This window comes from Tupaia chinensis, unplaced genomic scaffold (genome assembly GCF_000334495.1).
Source record: "Tupaia chinensis unplaced genomic scaffold, TupChi_1.0 Scaffold000074_1, whole genome shotgun sequence".
NCBI lineage: Eukaryota > Metazoa > Chordata > Mammalia > Scandentia > Tupaiidae > Tupaia > Tupaia belangeri.
The window spans coordinates 3,101,730-3,111,820 of NW_006159534.1; positions in this window are offsets into that span (position 1 = coordinate 3,101,730).

The window sequence follows — 10,091 nt, forward strand, 5'->3', positions numbered from 1 at the left end:
ATTTTTTCACCAAAATAAACTTATACTTTAATTCCATTTTCCACAAACTTCTTGAATCTACTTCACATAAGAATGGCATAAATATCTTTATGTCATATGTTAATGCATACCAGAGAGAGACACCACAGGAGAGACACTGAGCAACCAGGTAGGTGAAATGACTCAAGAGGTTGGTGTCAGCTTGTCATCAGCCACCACAGAGCTATTGTGATGAGATGCAATATATACCTTGAATGAAAGACCTTTATTTATCATGTATCTCTTTAGGGAGTTAGAATTTTTAGAATTTTAACCATGTAGAACCTAGAGTTGCAGGCATAGAAAGGAAACATTTTTATGTGGAATTGGGAATGATAATAAGCAGGACGTGCATGTATTTCTACCCCCTTGGTCATGGAACCATGGATTCTTCTAGTTTAGAACATAGTAATATATAAAGGTCTAAGGTACATATTGCATCCCAGAGATGACACCTCATCTGTAGAAGTAGCACCTCTGAGCTGGAGCACAGCTGTTCCTTCAACAGCCACCCCACGCTCTGCCAGTCTGTCAGTTTGTAGATGGCACAATGTGTGATATGATCAATGTCACAGCCAGGGGCCTACTTCCAAACCTCCCTTCTACAGAGTGGATTACCTGATCTGATACAATGTTACATGGCTCACGTGTGTGTGTGTGTGTGTGTGTGTGTGTGTGTGTGTGTGAGTGGGCTTGAAGGTGGCTTTTTGAAGAAGGGTAAAACCAAAAAATATATTCAGAATTATTATCTGGCATTATTCATGTCAGAACAAAGTGTTGGTATTTCCAGAGTAGAAGGGACCTCATTTGCTCCCTGCTCCACCAAGGAATAGTGTTATACTGGAGGCTCAGCCTTGCTCTCTTGCTGGCAATCTGGACATCTGGTGGCATTAGTAGCTAGATCAGTCTTGGCAAGTGAGGGTCTAGGCTTTTTCTGAGCCCAGATTAGCCTCAGTCTCTGCCACCATGGCCATTTCATTCGTACTCTCATCATAATAGCCCCATAGTGGCTATGTCAAAGCTGACATCAGCTGGCTGCATCATCTTGTCCATTTGGTTGCTTAGTCTCTGCCCCATGGTGTCTCTCCCTGGCATGCCAACAGCATGAGGCCCACAGGATGGGAGGCATCTGGAATAGTTAGGGGTGGAAGGAGGCAATGGATCTAGGTTGAGGCCTATAGAGCAGTGTGGCTTTGGGGGCCATCATGTGTCCCATTAACCTTCCTTCTAACCTGTAATTTGGCTCATTAACCTTCCTCTCCTAAACTTCCACCAGTAAAGAATTCCATGGGAACCATGGAGAACTTAGCTACTTTCCAACAAGGCAAGTCCATGAAGCTCTCATGCCATTCTAGTGCCATGAGTTGGGATCTCAGAATGAATTTGAGCAGAGAAACTATCTTTTTATTATCTTGGCAATGGCTATGTCTGGGAATTTGGTGTGACCCAGTTACATGCATGTGGTACCCAGACACAGTGGATCACCTGGTCTGATACATACAATGTTATATGGCTCACATGTGTGGGCTTGAAGGTGGCTTTTTCAAGAAGGGCAAAACCAAAAAAATATACTCAGGATTATTATCTGACATTATTCATGTCAGAATAAAGTGTTGGTCTTTCTCCATCGGGCATGTCTCCATCCCAATTCCAGTCCCAGCCTCTACCCCCACCACACAAAATACCTCAGCTAGTTTCAAACAATCAATGGACCAATTAGCCAGGATTTTATGGAAAACATCACTCAGCTCTGGACCTCAGCTTTAATAAACCCTAACAATGGTGTGTTCATCCCATGCCCACCTGCCCACCAGATGGCAAATTCCATGAGTCATGGACTATGTCAAGCATCCCTAGTCCTGAGATCAGGGCTGGTACATTGTAAACCTTCTACAAATTCAAAACAAAACAGAACAAAACAACAGGAAAGGAATGATCTGGTTTTTGTCCAGGGAAGAGATGGGATTAGGAGAAAGAAATGAGAAAGAGAAGATGTAAATTTGGAAAATAATGATCAGGTCACATAAAAATGTCAGAGTATAATTAATGATAAATATTGTGGCACTGTCACTATTTTAGGAAGTCAGGAGTACACTCGGGTGGGAAAGGTCTTTGAAAAGTCCATGGAAAATGTGTATTATTATAAAACCTATGCATGGACTGAAGATCCTCTGTCCAGACTTCACCCTCCTGCTTCCCAGTCTAGCCAGGAGCCAGGATAAGCCAATCAGCAACCATCTACATCTCAGTTAAAAGTGGCCCCTTTCAGAAATTTTGACAACCGAAGACCTTCTGCCCAGACTTCACCCTCCTGCTCCCTGGTCTAGCCAGGAGCCCGCAAGTCACCTTCTTCTGCATTCCTCTGATTGCTCAGATTTACCTCCACAAAATAAGAAAAATACGTATAATCCATCACGTGACCAGGAACCACCACAGAGGCACAAGAAGTATGAGGAATGAAGAAAATATCACTCCTCTAATGGAAAAGAATAACTCCTCTTTGTCCACAAAGAATACAAGAGAACTCATGGAAATGTCAGGTAAAGAACTCCAGAAGATGCGGAGAAAAGAGACACCGAGTTCCAGGAAGTGAGGAAGTTCTTGCATGATCTGAAAGAGGAGATACACATCATAGAAAAGAATCAAATGGAATTATTAGAGATGAAGGTTGTAATATAGGAAATAAAAATCTTCCCTTGAAAGTATCAAAGGCATATTAGACCATGCAGAAGATCAAATCTCACATGTAGAAGATAGAACCTCTGACCTAGAAAAGTTCACCAAAAAGACTGAGAAAAGAACCCCCCAAATGAAAATAACATATGAGTTATACTAGATACCAGTAAACACTCAAACATCTGGATCATCAGTATCCCCAAAGGTGAAGAAACTAATAAGGGCATAGATAATCTATTCCATGAAATAATGGAAGAAAACTTTCCAAACCTAGAGAGGCACTCAAATATCCAGACCAAAGAAATACAAAGGACCCCACATAGAATCGACCCAAGAAGACCTTCCCCTACGCACATCATAGCCAGATTGGCCAAAACCACAGACAGAGACAGCATACTAAAACTGGCAAGAGAGAAACATCGTTACTTTCTAAGGATATAAGGCTAACATCAGATCTCTCATTGGAAACAATGCAAGAAAGGAAAGAATGGGGAAATATATTCAAAGTGGTAAGTGAAAAACAATTTCAACTAAGAATACTATACCCAGCAAGATTATCTTTCATATAGGAAAAAAAGACAAAAAGATACTCACATAAACAGAGCCTGAAAGAATTTACCGGCACCATACCAGCTCTCCAAAAAGTGCTGAAGAGGGACCAGCAGTTGGCGTAATGGCTGTGTTGCTGGACTCACCATACAGTTGACCAAACTACTCCCCATGTAGTTCAAGTCTTGGACCCAGGGGCTTAAACTCACACTGGGTGTGCAGGCATGCATGCCCAAGATCCTGAGAGGAGAATGGAGGAGAAGGGATTGTGGCATGGCCATCCCCCCGGGAAGGTGATTTCTCACTTTCTGTCTCTCTGTCTCTTTCTGAGCGCACACACCCTATAGTAAAAACCTCTCTCAAAAAAAAAAAAAAAAAAAAAAAAAAAAAAAAAAAAAAAAAAAAAAGAAGAAGAAAGAAAGAAAGAACCAAAAGAATGCCCAGCCTAATAGTAGGGATAAGTCTGGACTTTAATGTTAACTTCCAGAGTATAAATGGAAAGATCAGACCATAGTAACAACGCAAATTCAATAGAAGAGAGATTAATTATGTGAGTTCAAACTAGTAAAATAGAATATTTTGACTTTAGACTAAAACATTACTGATTTTCTTTGAAGCTTTGATTTCCATGTTTAAGGATTTTTGTCTTCTGAACTGTTGATAGATTCATCTACTTACTATTTGAACTGAAACCTAACCTTTTTCCAGGCTTTAAGTTTTAAGCAAATTTCTCTTAACATTTTTGGATTTTGATCTATTAAAAATAATTTTTTAAATAAAAAATGCATTAAAATACCTATTTAATACTTATTTAATGATTGCAGTAAGCTATATAGCTCCAGCGAGGTGCTAATTTCTAGTATGTTCACTTTACTCACTGAAGCTTATGCCTAAAGTCAGACATGCATTCTTAAATATGTATACATCAACTGTGCTTGATATTGAAAGTTTTTTTAATTAATTAAGATCTTTAGTGATACAATAAAATGTGAAAAAAATATGAAAAGTTATTTTATGATGATGATGTGGATAGTATTGTCTTTGTCTCAGCTGATATACATGATAATTATGCTGGAAAAAAGAAGTGTAATACACTGTAAGGATATATGTGATTCAATGTAATATAAAAAAGATTATTATAATAAATAAGAGAAAAAAATAAACTATGCATAGATTTCAAACATTTTTTGCATCAAAATGAACTTGTACTTTAATCCCATTTTTGAACAACTTTGTGAAGTACCTGCACATGAGGTCAGTGAAGGAAAGACTTCCTGGAGAAGGTAGAATGTAGTCTAGGTCTTAAACAGTACATAATGACCACATAACTGAGAACAGCTAAGATCAAAGGGGGCCTGAAGAGGACTCATGTAGTCATTCAGCAGAGTACAGGGTATTTTCTTGGTGGCAGGTCCTGAGCTGGGTACTTGGGATATACCAAGGACAGAAGAGTTAAAAGCAATCCCTGTGCTCATGAAATTGACATCCTGGTGGGCAGACAAAGTTGCTAACTGAGTTTATGATCTATCAGCAGGTGTAGACTGCTTTGAAGAAGAATGAAACAGGGAACCAGCAGTTAGCGTAATGGCTATGTCGCTGGACTCCCACGTAGTCGACCGCGGTTCACGTCCCGGACCCGGTGGCTTAAACTCACTCCAGGCGCGTGTGCGTGCGTGCCCAAGATCCCGAGAGGAGAATGGAGGAGAAGGGATTGCAGCGTGACCATCCCCCCTGGGGGGTGATTTCTCGCTTTCTGTCCCTATGTCTCTCTCTGTCTGGCGAGTATATGCTCCCTATAGTGAAAAACCTCTCCCAAAAAAAAAAAAAAAAAAAAAAAAAAAAGAAAAAGAAGAATGAAACAAAGAAGAGTGATACAGAGGATTGGCAGTGTGGAGTGGATGTGAGGATAGGCTCCCCAAGAGGTGAAGTAGGAAGCCATATGGATGTTTGGGGGGAAGAATGCATGTGTAAAATGTGTAAAGGCAAGAACAGGTGTAAAGGCCTTGAGGTGAGTGCATGGCTGGTCCATGGGCCAGCTCATGGTGTATGCGGGCAAAAGCAGAGAGAGGTTAGGCTCACACTTTTTCTTTCACTCTGAGAGGAGAACCATTGGAAGATATTTTAGTTTTCTATTTATCAATTGCCAAGGGCACATGCACTGGGAGAGAAAGCACTCCCCAGTGGGAAATTGTCAGGCTGCAATCCCTTCTCCTCCATTTCCTCTTGGCATTTTGGGCATGACTACATGTACTTGGTGAGTTTTTCAAGCAGTAGGAGCTGAGACTCAAACCACGGTCAGCTATGTGGGATCTGACTTCCTTAACCACTAGACTACTGGGTTGGCCCTTCTATGTTTTTAAAAATCTATCTATATTATCTATTAATCAATCAATCAATCAATCATCTATCATGACCATCTATCTTCCATCTGCAAGAGAGACATAGGAGTGGAGAGAAAGCACCACCAGGAGGGTCTTGATGCTGTGACCCGTCCCTAGATACAGCCAACCCTGGATCTTGGGCACATGCCTGGCATGTTTAAGGAGCACTCTGGGTATGATCTCAGAATGTAACAAAGTACTACCAACTGTGGCTTAACACAATATAAATGTATTATTGCACTGTTTCTGAGGCTCAGAAGTCTGGCAAGTTTTCACAAAGTCCTTTGTTCATGGTCTTCTTAGGCTGAGATCAAAACATTCACCAGGGTTGTAATCTCACCTGAGACTTGGGATCCATTTCCAGGTTTGATGATCGTTGGCAGAATTGAGTTCCTTGCAGTTGTAGGACCCAGATCCCCACTCTCTTGCTGTGATCAGCCCGGACCCATTCTCAGTTGCCAAAAGCCATGCAGCCTTCTCTAGGACATGGACTTTTTTAAAGGTTTGTTTTATTCATGATAGAGAATGCATGTGCATGCATGAGGGAGAGTGGACACCCTCGACAGTGTCTTGTCACACTGCGATCCCCTTCCCTGAGCCCTCCAGCTTGTCAGGGTTCAGACATGTGCTGCAGGTTGACTGGGGAGGGATATGCACCTGGGGCTGGCCATGTGGCTTCCAGCACGGCAGCTTAGTACAACACCGACTGCACCACTAAGGCTGGCCAACATGGCAGTTTGGCAAGGGACCTTTCTTGCTTAGACTCTTTCTGACTTATTCTCTCTAATCACTAGATTCTCTCTCTCTCTCTCTTTTTTTAAATGAGCACTTGATTAAACCAGGCCCACCCACACCAGGGTAAGAATCTTGGGGCCATAGAGGGCTTTGAGCAGAGTATCTGGTTTGATTTATGCTTGAGCAGGACCACTTTGGTGCTGCATTGAGAACAGATTGTGGGGAGAGCAGATGGGAAGGGAGACTCCCTGTGAGGCTATGATGGGCTGCTGGGAGAAAAGAGGGCTGAGAGTCTGTGCTGAGAGCATGGAGGGAGACTGCTGTGTGGCCAGGGAATTCTGGAATGGGGCTGAGAACCAGAGAGTTGAGTCCACGTATAACCAGCTGTGGGAGGCGCTGAGAGTGTCTGTACTGCCGTCTGTGCAGTGAGTGCGTGCATGTGTGTTGGGGTGATCTCTGACAGCCGCCCGCTCTCGCCGAGATATTGTCATGACCTGCTTGGAGGTGGTGCTTGTATCAAAATTCCTCCCACCGTCAAGTCTGTGACGACAGCTCATTGTCGTTTCTGTGGCACTGCGAAGGTGTTCTGTAGGCAGTAAGTGTGTGAAAGTGCATGGAGGTGGACTCCCTTTCTGGCCACTCCTCCATCTCTGGTGAGGTTGAACTATGTGAGGGGCTGACGAGGTTACTGACCCGTAACCGCGCCGGGAGGTCACAGAGGGAAGCAGAAAGGAAGGCTGACTGGGAGGGAGAAGGGCCGGAGAGTCCTGAGAGCTGGAGGAAGAGATGCCATCCTTAGAGCCTCGCCTGCTAGTGCTGCCAGGGCCTCCAGTTCGGGGCCTTGAAACGTGTCTGTAGTGGGTCCTGCTCTCAGGCTCCACCTGGTGCCCCATCAGAACCCAAACGGAGTGCTCAGAATGCAGCCGTCTCTCTCTGACCCTGCCTGGTGGGTTTGTTGTTGCTAATGGGCTCACCTCCAGTTACATAACCTCCTCTCTGGGAGGTGAAATCTCATTATTTCACCGTGTTGTTCACATCGGGTCTGGATTTGCATTGAACTACCTGAGAGAAGCCAGGAATGTGCTGTTTCCCATCATTGCCACTCAGCAAGAGAATCGGAGAGCGCTACACCCAGACCAATTACCGTGGGGCCTGTAGGTTGTTATGTAATATTCCCGGACGGTGGAGGGGCTGTAGTGGTGGTGGTCTGGAGGGGGCGCTGGCTGAGGCGGTGTCTTTTTCGTTCCTCTAGAAAAGAGTTTAGGATAAGTTTTCTCTTCAAATCCAGAGCATTTTAAGGTGCATTTGTATATGAGGGGTGGAGTTCCTAAATCGACCCAGGATTTTCTTGCGTGCAAATAAAGGCCTAAGCAAAGAAACGAAAGCAAGGAGAGCTTTCTTTACAGGCCTGGCATGTGCGGTGGTTTAGGTCCTCAGTCTGCTCTGATCCAGACAAGTCAGGGAACCTGCGTGACAGCCTCTACATCCCCATAGGGAACCAACCCCACCTCCCAGGAATAAGGTTCCAGTGGGAAGTGGAAACTTTGGTGAGATAGGAAGATACGAAGGTCTGGAGATCTCCGAGGCTGTCAGGGTGGCAGGATGGTGTCGCTGGGGGCTGTGGGGTCAGGAGGCCTGGTTTGGTTCTGCTCTGTCCCTTGCCAGCTGTGTGAGAGACAGAGAGAGAGAGGGAAAGTGAGAAAGCAAGCCACCAAGTTCAAGACTTGAACAATGGTTAGTCATGTGTGAGTCCAGAGCCCCAAGCACTACACACCACCAGTCATCCCAATTGTAGGTCTTTCAACAGAGGGTATTTAGCCAGGGAAGAGCTGGAATTATGGGAAGACAGAGCCTTTACCGGGAAATACCATGCAGAGCAGAGAGAGATGAAAAGCAATACTCTGGTTCCTCCCTACCTGTCACCCTCCAGTTTTCCATGGGAGCCTTCACCGACTGAACCTGCCAGAAGGCAAAGGGGCAGGGGTCTCCTGTGGTCCAAGACAGAGGAGGGCAAGGGCCAGAGAGCAGACAGGTGCACAGCCTGCAGAGACCATCATGTCTTTGAATGAATGGCCTCTGCTATCAGTCGCCACCACTGTTCCTGGGGCTGAGGTTTGCAGGGAGTACCAGGAACTGCAGCGGCCATGGCCACGCCTAGCTATCTGAAGGGGAAGAGAATGCAGTGTTTGCCCCATGGGTACCTCCTGAGAAGATGGCCGACAGCCCTTCCTGATAGCCTGGTGGGTAGATAAAGGTGACTCCATGCAATTCCGGTGTTCTGTTTTGTTTCTTTCTTTTAGATGCAATCTACCTGCTCTAAGATTTTTCAAGCAAAACCCATATCTGCATGAGTGAATTCAGAAAAGAGGTTGGAAGGAGGGTGGGACGCCAACACACCCCGTGGTAGGTGTGTGAATACCCATGTTGGACAACCTGCTCTCCTGCTTCCATCTCTGCCGATGGTCGGGAAACCCTGGGCCTCCTCTCCCTGCTTCCTCTCTGCCTGCTTTGCACCACCCATCTCTATCAGTTCGGTTCCCTGTGGTAGATAGATGGCTTGGCTGAAGGAAGTCTAGTGAGGGTGTTTATGTGTGGACAGGGTTTGAGACCCACATGCAGTGGAGATATGCCAGGGACGACCAAGAGCTGGAAGCTGCTCCCCCTGCAGGCCACAGGAAGGGCACTGGCCTAACTTGTTCTGTGGCTCGCAGAGATTCTTGAGTCTGAGTGATCTAAGAGAGATTTAAGCAGCTCAGAGCTTGGCGGCCCAAGGTCCACAGGCGGCGTCTGGGGAGGGTCTTCTCTTTGGTGGATAGCGGGGCTTCCATGCTGACAGGAAGGAGCTTGTGCAGAGCAGAGAGCGTCTGTGTGTCTCCTTTTTTCTCTTCATGAACCCAGCAGGATTCGGGTAGGGGGCCTCACCCTGCGAACCATACCCAATCCTAATCACCTTTCAAAGGCTCTACCTCTTAAGCCCATAGTTAGGTTAAGTTGCTGTCTTCTTGGTATCTTCATGATGGCTCACCAATTTTTTTTTCTGTGGGGCATGTGTACTCTCTGGAGAGAGACAGAGAGACGGAAAGCAAGTAATCAGTCCTCAGGGAGGATGGCCATGCCACAATCCCTTCTCCTCCTTCTCCTCTCGGGATTTCAGGCATACATGAACACACATCTGGTGTCTTTCAAGCCACCAGGTCGGGGAATCTAACTGCGATCAACTGCGTGACTGTCCAGTGCTTCAGCCATCATGCCACCTGCTGCCCCCCCATCGGATGTTAACGCATGCATTTTTGGAAGGGTACATTCAGACCATAGCAGGGGCTACATTGCTGGTGCCCCCGGAGAGCTGGGTCTTGGAAGAAGAGTCCCCCTCAAGGCTGTCATCATAGAGATAGGCAAGCACTGCCCACACCATGGCAAGACACAGCAGGAGCAGAGGGAGCTAATACCCAGCACCCCTTGCTGCTGCTCCTGTCCTGCTGGGGTCTTGCAATGGACGAAACCAGAACTGGAAGGTCAACAGTGCCCCGTGCACAGCCCGCGGAGGCCAACTTCTGAGCCCGGACAAGACGGAGAGGGTCGGGGAGGGATCTGAGGTGCCAATGGAGAATGAGCCGCAGCATCAACCCCTGTGTTACTGGCCTGGTTCTGCATTCTGTGAGAGTGGTTCGCCCCTCCAGTGCCTTTCTGGTCTGGGAGACCATTACGAAGGTGTTTGTGAGTTGAGCGGTT